This window comes from Mytilus edulis, chromosome 13, assembly GCF_963676685.1.
Source record: "Mytilus edulis chromosome 13, xbMytEdul2.2, whole genome shotgun sequence".
Classification (NCBI taxonomy): domain Eukaryota; kingdom Metazoa; phylum Mollusca; class Bivalvia; order Mytilida; family Mytilidae; genus Mytilus; species Mytilus edulis.
The window spans coordinates 45,285,333-45,302,299 of record NC_092356.1 but is presented as its reverse complement, the minus strand read 5'-3'; the positions used below and the strand labels follow the sequence as shown (position 1 = coordinate 45,302,299).

The window sequence follows — 16,967 nt, the reverse complement described above, 5'->3', positions numbered from 1 at the left end:
TATGTTATATGAAAATATTACAACAAGTTGCATTGAATTAAGGTTTATGTACCCTTCTGTAGCCATTTTTGTACGAATTTTTCAAACCTCAATTGTATCAAAACTAAAGATATAATAGATAATAGAGATAGGCCATTTAGTACATGTTCCAAGGGGAAACTTGATGCAAAGCATTATTTTTTACTGTTTCATTGCATTTGATAGAAAAAGAGGACTTTGTGGCAAATAAATCAAGATTTTTATACAAAATCCACAGCCTTTAATACAGAGATTTTTGTTATAAAATTTGAAACATAAATTACTCACTTGATTTTCTATGATGTGCTAGTGTTTATTTTTTACAAAAAGTTCTAAGTAACCTGTAAATTCCAAAACACCTCGTGCTGAGTCACTAAAGTCGAGCGCACCCTAAAAGGTGTACTTGATTTTGGCTATATTTATACTTGTCTTAACCAATAACTACATTTATAAACTTGATTTAAGGAAATCAATGCTAGCACTGCATGCAATAATCCTATATCTATCAGTCATCAAATTGCCAAATATGAGAATACAAGGATAAAGGCTGTGGATTTTCTATAAAAATCTTGATTTATTTGCCACAAAGTCCTCTTTTTCTATTAAATGCAATGGAACAGTAAAAAATAATGCTTTGCATCAAGTTTCCCCTTGGAATATTTACAAAATGGCCTATCTCTCTTATTCATTATATCTGTAGTTTTGATACAATTGAAGTTTGAAAAGTTCGTACAAAAATGGCTACAGAAGGGTACATAAACCTTAACGACGTTTTGTTTTTAATGAGACTAGAAAAATATTAATACACAATCAATAGAATATGAATAGATGAGACAATTGTCAACATCCCTTAAGAAACTGGTATCATGGGAATTTCACAAACAAAAAACTTTCTTATTTTAACTGTACAACTGACATCGACGATCTTGTATCCAGATTTGAACCCTAACAATCCACAATCATAATAGGGATCTGACGGGTCTTCACTGTCCACTTCATCGTTCCAAAGAATGTTTAAACCAAGGTTATTAGTGAATGGCTGACCATTTACCCATTTGTAATCTCTCAGACCAAACCATAGCTTTCCTATACCTGGAAAAGTGCAACGTTTTAGTAAATATGCATGTATTACTAAACTTAAATTAATAATATTATTAATTATTCTATCATAATGATTTTGACGCTATATCAGTCTATGTTTGTATTGCAACGATTGGACGTATATTTTTATTCGGAAGATAAAAACAGACATTCACGTTGATTCAATCTAAAAACCACCTTATTGGTGGTCATTTAGTTAGTACCCGCCACGCTTTTTAGGTTTCTTAAAGATGATTCCCACATACAAAACACAGTAAATTTGTGTTTGCTGCATATCTGGTTACCTGGTAATTGTTTATACAATAGAAAATACGGATGTTTCCCTTTCTCAAACTTTATTATCTCCGTCAGCAGATAAAAGACCAAAGACGCGTTTAGGAAAATTTCTGAAAGACCACACTATATGTAGTTCGGAAATTACAGGGATATACACTGTACACGGCATAAGGAAAAGGTATTTAATATGTGTAACTAGTTAGTTTATGTCATTCTAATTGAAAGTTTGTGTTCATCATTCATTTGTTAATTAAGTTATCGATTACCGATTGTCTTTGTTGTATTATTTTTGTATTGAACTTACAATTTACATAGTTGAACAGAAAGTCGTATGTTTCCTGTGTTTTAATGATGACAAGATCGCCTCCGTCGTTTATACATATTTCTCGAGCACTGACCCAGGTACTGTCTACCCTATAATAATGCTTGAAACAAGCATGGATGGACGGCACGAAGTCGTAGCCAGGTAGGTTGCAATCTGAAAAAGAGACACAATTTATACCAAAAGAGACATTCAATGGAGATAAAGATAAAAAAAATACATTCAACAACGTTACCCTTTATTATCACTATGAATGTGATAAAGATGAAAACAATATTAATTTAGAGAGTACAAAAAAATGAAAGGATCTTTTGTAATGTTTTTACACATCAACATCTTGTGTATGCAATTTTGAAGGAAGTATTGTAAATTGAAAGGTGTCAGATTGAAATTTGTGTAGTAAAATCAGGTGTCACAACACCAATTTAGTAAATCACACTAAGAACATATGCCAAAATATCCCTACTTTAAAAAAAAATTGTTGTTTTCTAAAATTGGTAATTGATTTTACATGAATGAATCTTTTGATGATTGAGAAATATTTTTTTACCATTTTGAGCTCTTCTTGTGCATGAACATACATTACAATTACGTCAACCTCCATTAAAGTAATGATTGGAAAATTGACACACTAGCAGTATACAATAATGCTATAAATATAAATGCGAGTTCGCGTAAAAAAGACAGACAAAACTACGAAACAGATAATATTGATAGTCGGGTTAATATTCAAAGCCGTTGGGTAACCTTTTCCTAAATTTGTTTCACACCAGGATACTTTCCTAAAAAAAAGGCTTCAACCTCTTCTCTACAATTTACAACAAGACAGTTTCGTACGTGATGTTTGAGTTTCCAACAACCTGTTCGAGTATTCATTAACATGAATATACATGTAAGCAAATATTTTATGTCTGTTGAAAGTATCGTAAACTGAATAATGGGTGAAATGATATCGCGAAATTTGACACATAAAGAAGGAAAATCTAAACTATAATTTCGTTTGAAGTGAAGATATGATTAGATTTCAAATTTAAGCGAAGTCATATATGGTTTAAAATATGGATGTCTTCGTTTCCGAGTTTTACAAACAAAATATGTATATTTTGCTATAGTGCATCCAATCTGTTATAAACACGAAATAGTTGTGACTTTAAATTTTATAGTAAAGTGTTATGTGTTTATAGAATTTGAAACGTGTATAATTTAGACTATGCGGTCAAAAAGGTCTTAACAATCTAAAACAAAAATCGGATTTTAATCCTCAGATTTATATAAACACAAAAGCAAAAATCGGCCATATCTCTTAAAACGGTCAATTTAACAATGTTAAAACCTAAGTTACTCGCGTTAAGCTTAAAAAAAAGAAACCTCGATCAGTTTTAAAAAAACATCTTACAAAAAATCTTACAACTAAAGTTGATCGTAAATCATGACCAAAACGGTATATTTACGATAAACTGTAGTCGTAAGTTATTTTGTGAAACCAACTCCTGATTGTCAAAAAATTGCGATTGCAACGTATAAATGAGGATAGAATCGATCGCACATGTTTTAATGTTTTTATGCAACTTTCACGTATTGATGTTGAGCAGCACTTAAAGTTATTGTATTTATTATTCTATGTTGCTGTATTTGTCTAGGTTTTTTTTATCTATGTAATTTCAGTATAGACCTGGTCAAAGTCCATCATTTTTTATTTAATTATTGATAGCTTGCAAAAAAAAAAAACAGTCAACATTGCGCCTTCGATATTGGCCACTTTTTTTTCTTACAAAAATATGATTTTTTGTTTGTGAACAACATTTACCTTCATGTGCAATTCCATAGAAATCCCACGTTTCATTTGTCTGAATTGTTACCGAGTTTCTGCCTTGGATAGTGGTATCCGAATGAAGTAAGCACATGTTTCGACTAGAATCATACATAAATCTAGAGCATGATCCGAACTTGTTATTCTCACAAATAGATGAGCATTCTATTTTTGACCGTGCATGCTCTGTATAAAAAACATCATTATACATCAAACACGCAGTTCCTACTTTTTTATATCCCATTTTCAAAGGACACGCAGGTAGAACAGAGAGCATTAACATCACGATGGTCACTTCTTTTCGAAACATCACAACTCTTCTGAAAAGAAAGTTTGCTTTGCACAGAACCGAAGCTTTAAATTATAAAAGTAATCTACAATTAATTAAGGACTCATCTTATATTGAAGCGTGTTTTTGTTTAGATAATTGTGATTTTTAATTATTTCTGCTCCCAAGTGTCTCAAAACTTATTATCTTAAATGAGGCACTCATTTCTTTTAGATTTATCATACATTTTTAATATGTTTACCGTATGAAGATTGCAACAGAGTGATAAATTTATATTAATTATCTTTTTAGATCAATCATATAGTACTAATGTATTATTGTTATGCCTCTTGAGACTAGCTGTTCATTTTCAAGGCTGTACCGTTAAAAGAGTAACTTTGCCATATTCCTATTCACTCGGTACTGGTACTTTTTCCAGATGGATAAGGTAAAATGCAACAATATATGGGTACTTTCGTACAGGGCAATTAACTTTGCACGCACCCTTTTCCCAATAACAAATATTGGAATGTTTTTCTATAAATTTCAATGATGTTCATGATTTTGTGAGTTAGACTTACAAGAATACACTAGAAATATCATTTTTTACTATTTACTCTGTATTGCTAGTTTACTATCCACAGTGGTCACTGATATATTAAGTCTAGCACAAAAAACACGAAAGTAATAACAACTAAAAGAAGACAACAAAATAACAGAGTTGAAGAAACAAAATGCAAAAAATAAAGTTCAGTCCCCAAATGCAAGAACTGATGCTCGCAAAAGGAACTTATTTCTTTATCTTTTATTAATATATACATGAGTCAACAGTGGCCTTAACCAGCAGCTGCGGAACAGCAGCTATTTAAAAAGGTCATATGATCTTTAGACAGCATTGTATAAGTTGTGTTTCTAAATTATAAGAAAAAAACGTAGCGATGTAATAACAAAAAATCTGTTAAAGAACATAATGTAGATTTTAATATATTGGTGAACAAACTTATTATTGTTGGTTTTTTGTTGTTTTCTTTTTTAATCTGCAACACTTGAACCAAATATTATGACATTTTTCGTTAAATAACCCAGAGTTCTCTAAGTTCTCTAAATATACAACCGAAATTTACCCAGAAGAACTTACTTGAACTAATTTAAAATCTAACATAAACAGCAGCAGTTGTCTTTTTCTAAAAGTAGACATTTCTATTTCTAAAGGGAAACTCCTTACTAAAATTTACGGCAAAAGAGACCTATTGTTAATTTTAGACGGCGATGTGCTTTTTGCTCCATTAACGGTGTTAATATATTTCAACTCGTTTGGTATGCCCGTGTTTAAGTGATGTCACAGATGTTAAAGAAAGTAATCAGTGCATCACTGGTAAATTATTAAGTCAGGGATTTCGTTACCATAAAATTGAGAATGAAAATGGGAAATGTGTCAAAGAGCTTTTGGCTCCAACATACGGTGTTAATATATCTCAACTCGTTTGGTATGCTCGTGTATTTATTGATGTCATAGATTTTAAAGAAAGTAATCAATGCATGACTGGTAAATTATTAAGTCAGGGATTTCGTTACCATAACATTGAGAATGGAAATGCGGAATGTGTCAAAGAGACAACAATCCGATCACAGAACAGACAACAACAGAAGGTCACCAATAGGTCTTCAATGCAGCGACAAATTCCCGCACCCTGAAGCGTCCTTCAGCTGGCCTCTTAACAAATATATATACTAGTTCAGTGATAATGGACGTCATACTAAACTCCAAATTATACACATGAAACTCATAGTAAAAATAATACAAGACTAACAAAGGCCAGAGGCTCCTGACTTAAAACATTACCTAAAACTTTTACTAAATTCTTTTATAAATACAAATATTTGACTTGTAAGTTTGGCTGTACCTTATTTGACTTATTAAATATGGTTTTTTACGTCCTAAATTGTACGGTAATATTGTACTGAAGGCGCGGAAATCACTATGTGATCCGTATAAACTCATCGAACCTTAAAACAAATTTATAAGTAAGGGTTATCGTACCAATGTTGTAATTAGATCTCTGAATTTAGTTTACATTTGGCACTAATATCGATTTTTTTATTAGAAATTTAAAACATAACTTAATTTGTATTTTCTTTTCAAACGGGACGTATAGAGACACACCTACGTTCATTTTTATCTATAGAGAATTTACTCCTAATTACTCTACTACCTGTCGATACATTTATTTTTGGCATTGCACAAGTCATGTCTTCTTTGACTGTTCATGACGTTAAAATACTAAATCCCTGGGATGTTGTTTAGTTTATTTCAGTCTCTGATGCATGATTTTTTTATATTAATTGTTTTGGCTTTTAACTACCTGTTAGTAACTGCGAGTACTCTTAAATCTTACTTTCTTGTTAATTTGACCTGTTGATGCTATTTGTATTGCTTTTTTAGTATTTAATGATAACATGAATCTTGTCTAAATACCAGCTTTGATTATTTGGAATTACTACAAATTTTCACTTCTTCGTACTATGAACATAAAAATTATTTCATTTTTCCTAACTGTTCTGGCAGCTGTACAGACAGTTTTTATCTGGCACCAATTGCATAGTTTTATTGTTGATATTCACCCCATATGTACCAAGTGTTAGATTGGTTTTATTGATATGCAAGAAATTTCTTGGTTTTCCTAAACGAAAGAGTATACATACAGAAGAGGAAGTACACTTAACAACAACATTAGTTTCATTCAGGTTTTTTCAAAGTGATGATTTTCTTAAAATTGTTTATATTTCACAGCGGTACTATGAACATCAAAATAATTTCATTTTTTTTTACTGTTCATGACGTTAAAATAATAAATCCCTGGGATGTGTTTTAGTTGATTTCAGTCTCCGATGCATGATTTTTTTTATTATTAATTGTTCTTTGACTGTTCATGACGTTAAAATAATAAATCCCTGGGATGTGTTTTAGTTGATTTCAGTCTCTGATGCATGATTTTTTTTTTATATTAATTGTTTTGGCTTTTAACTACCTGTCCGTAACTGCGAGTACTTTTAAATCTTACTTTCTTGTTAATTTGACCTGTTGATGCTATTTGTATTGCTTTGTTAGTATTTAATGATAACATGAATCTTGTCTAAATACCAGCTTTGATTATTGGAATTACTACAAATTTTCACTTCTTCGTACTATGAACATCAAAATTATTTCATTTTTCCTAACTGTTCTGGCAGCTGTACAGGCAGTTTTTATCTAGCACCAATTGCATAGTTTTATTATTGATATTCACCCCATGTGTACCAAGTGTTGGATTTTAATTTTATTGATATACAAGAAATTTCTTGGTTTTCCTAAACGGAAGAGTATACATACAGAAGAGGAAGTACACTTAACAACAAAATTAGTTTCATTCAGGTTTTTTCAAAGTGATGATTTTCTTAAAAATTGTTTATATTTCACAGCGGTATCATAATTTACTTTTGTTTAAACCTATTTATTTACTGTGCACCTTAATTGCTTATCCCTTATAATTTGTATTAACTATGTTTTTTGCATTCATGTATCACACATCAAATGTATTTGTTCATTGTGTATTAATTTGCGTTTTTTTCACGAGTTAAGCCTTCCAATTGATATTTTATATTGTGTCTTTATATGTTGTGATGTTTTAATATTGTTTCAGAAAAGGAAGGTTTGGTACCATTGAAACGTTTCATTCCGCTGCAAATGTTTGCACCTGCCCTAAGTCAGGAATCTAATGTGCAGTGGTTGTCCTCTGTTTATGTAGTTCATACGTGTTTCTCCTTTCTAGTTTTTGTATAGATTAGACTGTTGTTTTCCCCGTATTAATGGTTTTACACTAGTAATTGTTTTGGGCCCTTTATAGCTTGGTGTTCGATGTGAACCAAGGCTCTATGTTAAAGACCGTACCTTGACCTATAATGGTTTACTAGTACTTTTTTTATAATTTGTAACTTGGATGGAGAGTTGTCTCTTTTGCACTCACACCACATCTTCCTATATCTATTCAAATTATGGTAATATGATGCATACAATATCAATCCCGTTTGCTTTGTGGCATATATTTTTTTGTTTGTGATGTCGAGTCGAGGATGTGGTAAAGCCAGAGATTGCTCTTTTAAAATGTATGGTTTACATAAAAATTATATATCCATGTCAGTGAGGGATCGATGTTACTATGTATCACAACTTAACGTATATGAAGTATGATTGCCATTTAGACAAACTCTGATCCAGATGCCAAATTACATAGCTGTTAACAACTTTAGATCCCCATAATGCCCCCAATAACAAGCAAATCCCATGGTCAGCAATTCAAAAACCGGAAATGACAAATGTAAATCAATTCAAGTGAGAAAAAATAGCGGTATAATTTATGTACAAAACAATGAACGATAAATAAGTATAATGTATATATACAAACGCCAACAACTGAATTAAATGCTCCTTAATCTACAATTCCAAACCGACTTAGACATTCTCCAACAGCTTGATCCTATACATGGCTTTGTTTCTCTCAGTTCTTTATTGATCACATTTCAATAATGAAGTCATGTTTACTTGCTGTCTTTATTTGTTGTTTTATTTACATCGATATAAAAACGCTTTAAGATAATAAAAAACATACAAAACAGTGTAAAAGAAAACCATTACATGTACGTCCTTCAACACCTAACCTTTGAACACATCGAACAACTAAATATAGGGGCATTGTAATGAAGAGTGTAAAACAATTCATACAGGAAAACCAACGGACTTATCTACATAATCTATATAACAATATGACACACTATTTATTGAACCATATTATAAAAATCGACAACCACTTACCGATAAGTTCTGACTAAGGACAGGTGCAAACAAATGCCACAGAATTACACTTTTAGGAGGCGTCAACCTTCAACCGTCTGTATGGTTTAAATATTACTGGTGCACAGGAAATAATGTTTTGTAATTTGGAGCATGAAATAAGGTATAGAATAATTTGACCTCTCCATATCTCTTCATTGCGTGTTGTTTTATTCCGCCTAATTTTATACCATTCATCTCATTTCAGTAATTCGAATATTTTAGAATTGACTACGGGGTAGTTAGAGCTCAACATATGGTATTATATAAATAAAATATAGATGCGAGGGTGATAGAGCAGAATATTACCGGGAAAAAAATTGTCAACTGCGGCGTAGCCAAGGTTGATAATCTCATTTCGAGAGGTAACAATGACACATGTATATTGTTTGATGTTTATGTGTTCTTAGGTTGCTGTTTCATTGAAGTGTAACTGTCATCTCCTTTCATTGTGTTGCGCTGTGGTAAACTTTCGTGTTCTTGTGTGTTGTGTTCTTGTTTTATGTGTTTGCTAATGTGCCTTTTCTAAATGCCTTTTTGTTTTGTTTTTGTTGACAGATCTATTTGTTTTTATAGTGATTAAAATTAAAACACAATGTTGACTGTTGTCCCCCTATTTCTGACGTTTTCACCTTTTATGTCAGTTCGTTTTGTTTGCACATCGTTGTCAATATTTGTTTAATTTATTTATAATAACTTTATGCGACTGTCATAAAATGGAGAGATTAAAATAGTTCAAAGACCAGTTTCGCTACGCCACTTTCTACTTACAAAAATGCCTGTACCAAGTATATATGACATTTGTTATCTATTCGTTTTTTGTGTTTGAGCTTTTGGATTTTTTCATATGCTACGAACTTTCCGTTTAGAATTTTCCTCGGAGTTCCGTAATTTTTGTATTTTACTTTTGTCAATAATATTTACTAGGCTCTCCCGGTTTTAGAACATATGGTAAATACAATGCTACCTCTCGATATCTTCGAATTTTATTTAGTGTTGTTGGGTTTACGTCTCATTAAAATGTACCCTTCATCTCCAATCAGTAATATTTACTAGACTCCAGAGGAATTAGGAAACTATCATTTGATTTTTACTGGAAAGAGGAGTGGACTAGGATGAAATTTGAAAAAAATGCAGGACAGGAGTTTTTAGAAAACAAGGCAGGATGAGCTCGTTGTAACAAAAAGGTAGGATGAGGAACGTTGTAAAATAATGGCAGGATGACAATTTATGTAAAAAAAAGTCAGGATAAACTAATAAAACAAAGGCAGAACCAAATAGACTGGATTGAGAAAAACTGAGAAAATAAAAAGGGCAGGACAAAGAAAACAACTTTACCCCTAACCTTTCCCCCTACAAATCAAATGGTATTTCCATTAGAGCTAGATATTTAATAAAGTTAAAGTTGTCCTCATGGTATCTTATAATTGTGTGTAACTGTGTTGTTGGGATTTTGTCTTATTGATGTATTCCAGTCATTTCCTTTCAGTAACCTGTACATAATTTTATTGAAGATCCCTATGTTAATTTTTATATTAGTATCCTCAAACAATACCAGAAATTGAAGCAAAAACAAACATAATTTCTTTAGTTTTATATATACCTATATAATGATTCCGATATATATTTGCATGACGGTAAACCTCTTTGACCTCTACGGATGTTTATCATGTGTATTCACAAAGTTGTTTTCCTTGAATATATATTAGAAATAAATGAACTGTTTAGAACCGTGTATAATTATATCAATTAAAATAGTAATTATTTAAAATAACATTAAAGTAATCGTACTACATGACCAGATCTCCACTCTATTTATTCCCAATTGTAAAGTAATATAATATCATAAGAGTTGACCTTCACACACATTTATAATTAAGAATTAAATTGACCAACAACAAGGTCATAAACTAATGGTGAAGAACTTGAATATCTTAGACACCAGATAATGTTCTTCGCTGAGAGTTAGTTGAGCTTTTTGATAATGCATTTCGACTATGAAATGTTGAACATAGCAGATTTTCCGACTGGTTTCATTATTATTATGAGGCTGACTTCATACAGGAACTTCTTAGGAAGAAAAATAATAAGTTAGCAATATCCTTTAACTCAACTTTCCGCTATATAGATGGTGTTCTTTCACTAAATAATTCAAAATTTGGTGACTATGTTGAACGCAACTATCCATCGAACTAGAGAAAAAGGATACTACATATTCAGTTAAGTCGGCCTCATATCTTGACTTACATCTAGAAATTGACAAGAAGGGTCGGTTGAAAACACAATTTTACGACAAAAGAGATGATTTCAGCTTTCCTACTGTGAACTTTCCATTTGTTAGTAGCAACATTCCAGCAGCACCTGAATACGGGGTATATATCTCCCAATTGATACGATATTCCCGTGCTTGCATTTCCTATCATGATTTTCTTGATAGAGGGTTGATGCTCACAAGGAATCTATTAAACCAAGAGTTCTAAATGGTGAAGTTGAAATCATCCCTTCGTAAATTTTACGGACGCCATCACGGGTTGGTTGACCGTTATGGAATAACCGTTTCACAAATGATATCGGATATGTTCCTTACGTCGTAACAACAATATTCTTTCCCTTCATAAATGTGACCTACCGAATTAGACTATTTACCGGATTTGTTATCACATAAGCAACACTACATGTGCCACATGTGGAGCAGAATCTGCTTACCCTTCCGAAGCACCTGAGATCGCCCCTAGTTTTTGGTGGGGTTCGTGTTGCTTATTCTATAGTTTTCTATGTACTATTGGTTGTCTGTTTGTCTTTTTCATTTTTAGCTATGGCGTTGTCAGTTTATTCTCGATTTATGAGTTTGACTGTATCTCTGGTATCTTTCGTTCCTCTTTTATAGCATATATTATTTAATATTAAATGATATGTTATGTATCTACAGTTTTATAACTTCTAGTTTATACGTATGACGAGTTTTTATGTACACGTACTACGCGCTCGAAGTCTTCAATGACATTGACTTGCTTTAAAACCCTCGTATGGTCGGCGCACGTGTTCTAAATCTATGAAAACTATTGCAACAAGAGGGAAATTAAAATTCAATCTTGAAGTCATTTAAATAATATGTAGTTTAGTCGTTTCTCACATATTGAAACTTTGGCCTCTAACGTCATATATTTATTACAAAACAGAAAATACTGCAAAATAGCTTCATTTAGAGACCTTGTCATCAATATTTAGATATGAAGAAAGTTACGGATAGAAAAATTAATCACCGCCTTTATTAATTATATTAAATTTTGTACGATTATTAACGTTTGAAGTTGGATTCATAACAAACTGGACATATATATATTACAGTTAATTGCTATTAATAAGTATTGCAATATGCATTTTGTTTAAATTAATTATCAGTATTTAGTTCTGATATAATCTTAAATCAATCCTAATTCTATCTCACTTTGATAGTTTTTCATATGTGACGTCATGCTGTTTCTAAATTTCATAAATTCAAATGTGGCATAACGTTTGTACCTTTTCGCCATCGTATGTGACGTCACATTTTTGTAATTACGTTGACGCCTGGACTGATTCGGGTGTGTCTATTCTGTGTTAAACTCTAATAGCATTATGTATTCGGGTTTAGTTTTCTGTAATTAGTTAATACTTCAGTTTCATTATGTATATCTCTTTCATATTCATTTGTTAAAATTTACTGTTTGCAATAGCATGAATTGTTCTATATAGTAAGAATGTTCTTATCCCGGGCATAAAAACAATGCCGTATTTGGCGAAACCTTTTCAACTTTTGATCTTCAGTGCTGTACAACTTTATACCTTTTTCACTTTCGATCTTTTATATCTGGGCGTTATGTATTCGGGTTTAGTTTTCTGTAATTAGTTAATACTTCAGTTTCTTTATGTATATCTCTTTCATATTCATTTGATAAAATTTACTGATTGCAATAGCATGAATTGTTCTATATAATAAGAATGTTCTTATCCCGGGCATAAAAACAATGCCGTATTTGGCGAAACCTTTTCAACTTTTTATCTCCAGTGCTGTACAACTTTGTACTTTTTTCTCTTTCGATCTTTTATATCTGGGCGTCACTTGTAAGTCCTGTGTGGACAAGGCGCGTTTTTGGCGTATTGAATTTTAAACCTGATGCTTTTTGTTATCTATTAATCATGTTTTTCTTTGTCTAATATGTTCTCCTATTTATTTGTATTGTAGTCCTGTAATATTATGTTGTCATTTCAATGTTATATTTAACTTTGCCATTAAAGTGCGAGGTTTGGCATGCCACAAATAAAGGCAACAGTAGTATACCGCTGTTCAAAACTCATAAATCCATGGACAAAAAACAAAATCGGGGTAACAAACCAAAACCGAGCGAAACGCATTAAATATAAGAGGAGAACAACGACACAACATCGAAACGCAACACACACAGAAACAGACCAATCATCAGACAAAACACCACGAGAATAACAAATGTAACATGAAAACCAAATACATGAATTTGGGATAGACAAGTACCGTGCCACGTCTTATCTCAATATCTCAAAAATAAGAGAAAACACAAACGACTCAACGTTAAAATGCAACACAAAGAGAAACGAACAATATATAACAATGACCACAAAACCAGGTTCAACCCACCACTTTTATTCCCCTTTAAAAGTGTCCTGTACCAAGTCAGGAAGATGGCCATTGTTATATTATTGTTCGTTTCTGTGTGTGTTGCATTTTAACGTTGAGTCGTTTGTGTTTTCTCTTATTTTTGAGATATTGAGATCAGACGTGGCACGGTACTTGTCTATCCCTAATTCATGTATTTGGTTTTCATGTTATATTTGTTATTCTTGTGGTGTTTTGTCTGATGCTTGGTCCGTTTCTGTGTGTGTTACGTTTCGGTGTTATGTCGTTGTTCTCCTCTTATATTTAATGTGTTTCCCTCGGTTTTAGTTTGTTACCCCGATTTTGTTTTTTGTCCCTGGATTTGTGAGTTTTGAACAGCGGTATACTACTGTTGCCTTTATTTCTAATTAACAAAAATTAAAATAAATCAAAAATCATATAAAACATCTTTTACATGTTAGTATGTGTAAAATGTCTGATCTGGCAAAGCTCTTTTAATGTATGGATTGACCAAAGACTGTATGAAGTGGCAATATTAGTCAAATACGAAAATTGTGACATGATAATGATGTCACATGTGACCCTTCCTCATTCAAGTTACAAGATTTAGGCAACTTGTTCATTCCCGTTATTTTACTTCAGTTTGCCTCTACCAAATTTTATGAAACTGATCATGTACATAGTGCTTAGAATCATAAAACTGCCTTAACTATGTGAATCTGCATCTATATGTGGAATTCGACTCGTGTATATTTACATGTGCATGTCAACTGAAACGAAAATGAAAACTCAATCGTAGCTGATCCATTATATACGTGTAAACAAAAGATAATTTTAAAAAATGCATTTACTATATAGTGACTGTAATGAAATTATACATAGTTCACAAGAACAGATTTAAAATAACTGAATGGACAGACATAGGGTAAAGTTGGTGGACTAGGCTACATTTGTTTTAATGTGTAGATTGAACTAAGAGAAATGAAAGAAAAATACACACACATACTAGTAAACACATATACCTATATTTTATAAGCAATATAAGTATATAGAAAATAAGCTTACATGTACATATTTGCATTAATACAGATGTATTGAAAATATACAATCAAATGAAATATAGATGAGTCAGACCTTCATCCTTTTGACCTTTCCAAATTTACTCGATAGTGATTTTAGCACCACAAACACAGACATTTCAAGAATAGAAATAACCTTTTAAGTTCGATCAAAATGTTTTAGCAACCTTTGGGTGAATTATTAAAGTTTATTAACTGAAAATGTTCAATAGGCGCTGATGTGAATTGATCAGAAATTGCCTGTGTCCAGTTTAAACAAGAAATTTCAATTTTCTATTTAAGTCGAAAACAACAAAATGATAAAAACACAAACTTAACCATATATATATAAACGCCTTAAAAAGTAAAATCACAAAAATACTGAACTTAGAGGAAGATCAATTGGGAAAGTCCATAATCACATGGCAAAATCAAATAACAAAACGCATCAAAAACGAATGGACAAGAACCTTCATATTCCTGACTTTTTACATTGATGCGTTAAATAAACAGACACAATAAATATAATAGTCAAAATATGGGTACATCAGTCATCATCGTTTAAGAATTTTAAAAGGTGTACATTAATAATTTATCAAACTTCTTATATGCCGTTATGTCTGTGCATAGTTGCATACTGGTCTTGACTAGTTCATGTTGTGACACACATAAAATTATAAAAACGTCGGAGTATGAATGCAACATGTTGATATTTCTGGCAAAGACACGTATTTCTAGATACACGCGTTACTTTTTCTTATATATATAACTATACTTTAATTCAGAGCATATAGTAATGTGGTTTTCTACGAAAAAAAAGAGATGAAAGAAAATTGATGAAAGGCAATTCAAAATAAACGGTACGGCTCGTAACAATTTATCTCCTTTATTACAGCATATGTATTTAGAATGTTTATTATGTTTTATTGTCTTGTTTTATTTCTGATTATAAAACACATCCAAAATGATATATCAAAAAGCTAGTATATAACTATTACGATAGTATCTCTAAAATATATGTAAGCATGAAAACATATACTAATAGTAGGGTATCGAAAAAGGTAGTTAACGAGCTTAAGTAAACGGATTATACACGGCTATATTTATGCGGAAACTGTTGGAAAATCTTTATATTTTTTTAATCATGGATGTCGTTTTAAGCTGCCGTGGTCACATTTTTTAAAATTTGGTGGTTTCTTATGGTACCCAAAGATACTGCAGCATACAGGTAATTTTCAACAACAAAAATACGACTATTGCTGGCTGTTTTATTTGTTCAAATAATACTTAGCATTCAGTTTTAAAATTAGAATTAATCATAGAACGAAAGCTAAAAATATTTCTATAACTATAAGTAAAAGTATTTCATGATTTTAGTAAGACAATTTTTTTTAGCTAATATTAACCACATTTTGAATGAAAGAAATTTTTTATCGTGATATTTAAACGGGATTTTTACTCTGATGAAAGCAAAAAGACATGGGTCATATGTGTGCCAAATATCTTTTGTGTAATATTAAATATTTTTATTAATCGATGTGAAGAAAATGGCAATTTAAAACACAAATTACGTCAATATTTCTACCTTGATTCAAACACGCCTTATCTCATCTCGTTAATCGTTTTGTAGTTTACCCTATCAGGTCATTAACTAGAACAATTGTATCTCACTTCGTATCCCTTTTTTGCTTGTTGTGTGGTCGATTTGAATGTTTTGTATAGTCAAGATCGTTGTATTGTTTTAGGATTTGTTTTTATAACTATAATTTTTTTTTTAATTTCTAGTCTTGTTATAATTGTAAAATTCAAATGCAAATCCTTCGGTCACATTTCTACGGAAGCCGATAAGGGCCATTCAAAAAAAAAATATTATGTCGTAATTACGACATAGCATGTCGTAATTACGACATAGCATGTCGTAATTTCGACATAACATGTCGTTATTACGACATCGCTATGTCGTAATTTCGACATAACATGTCGTTATAACGACATCGCTATGTCGTAATTTCGACATAACATGTCGTTTTTACGACATCGCTATGTCGTAATTTCGACATAACATGTCGTTATAACGACATCGCTATGTCGTAATTTCGACATATCATGTCGTAATAACGGCATCACTATGTCGTAATAACGACATCGCTATATATATAAAAGAATATGTATTATGATTGCCAATAGACTAAATGACATAGAAATTAACAACTATAGGTCATCATAATGCCCCCAATAATTAGAAAAGCCCCACATAGTCAGCTATAAAAGAGGGAGGAAAGATACCAGAGGGAGAGCCCCCGAAATGCTGTGTGGCAGGCAGTGTTATTAATTAATTATTAGCTCCCTTGGTAAAACTCCAAATTTCATATTTAATGTATTTCATTGTTAAATAATTTGCATGAAGCTTAATAAGTACATATTTGTTAATTGCATAGACTTTGCTATTTGAATTCATTGGTTAAAGATATTTATTTATATTGTAAAGTTTAATATTTGCATCTTCGCAAAATCTTTGGTTACCTTCTTTGAATAGATTCAGTGAGAAATTTATATATTTTATAGATCCCATGTAATTACACCAACCTTGTATGGTAAAACATACATACATTCC

The 16,967-nt window shown here is 31.5% G+C and overlaps 1 long non-coding RNA gene across 1 annotated transcript; it reads right to left on the bottom strand.

Moving 5' to 3' along the window:
* Positions 1–795: 795 nt before the first annotated feature.
* Positions 796–3,859, bottom strand: LOC139502075 (uncharacterized). The gene is made up of 3 exons (XR_011658722.1): positions 3,525–3,859; positions 1,700–1,873; positions 796–1,110 (listed from the first exon to the last, which is right to left on the bottom strand). It is a non-coding gene; the product is annotated as an uncharacterized lncRNA (long non-coding RNA).
* Between the last annotated feature and the right edge of the window lie 13,108 nt (positions 3,860–16,967).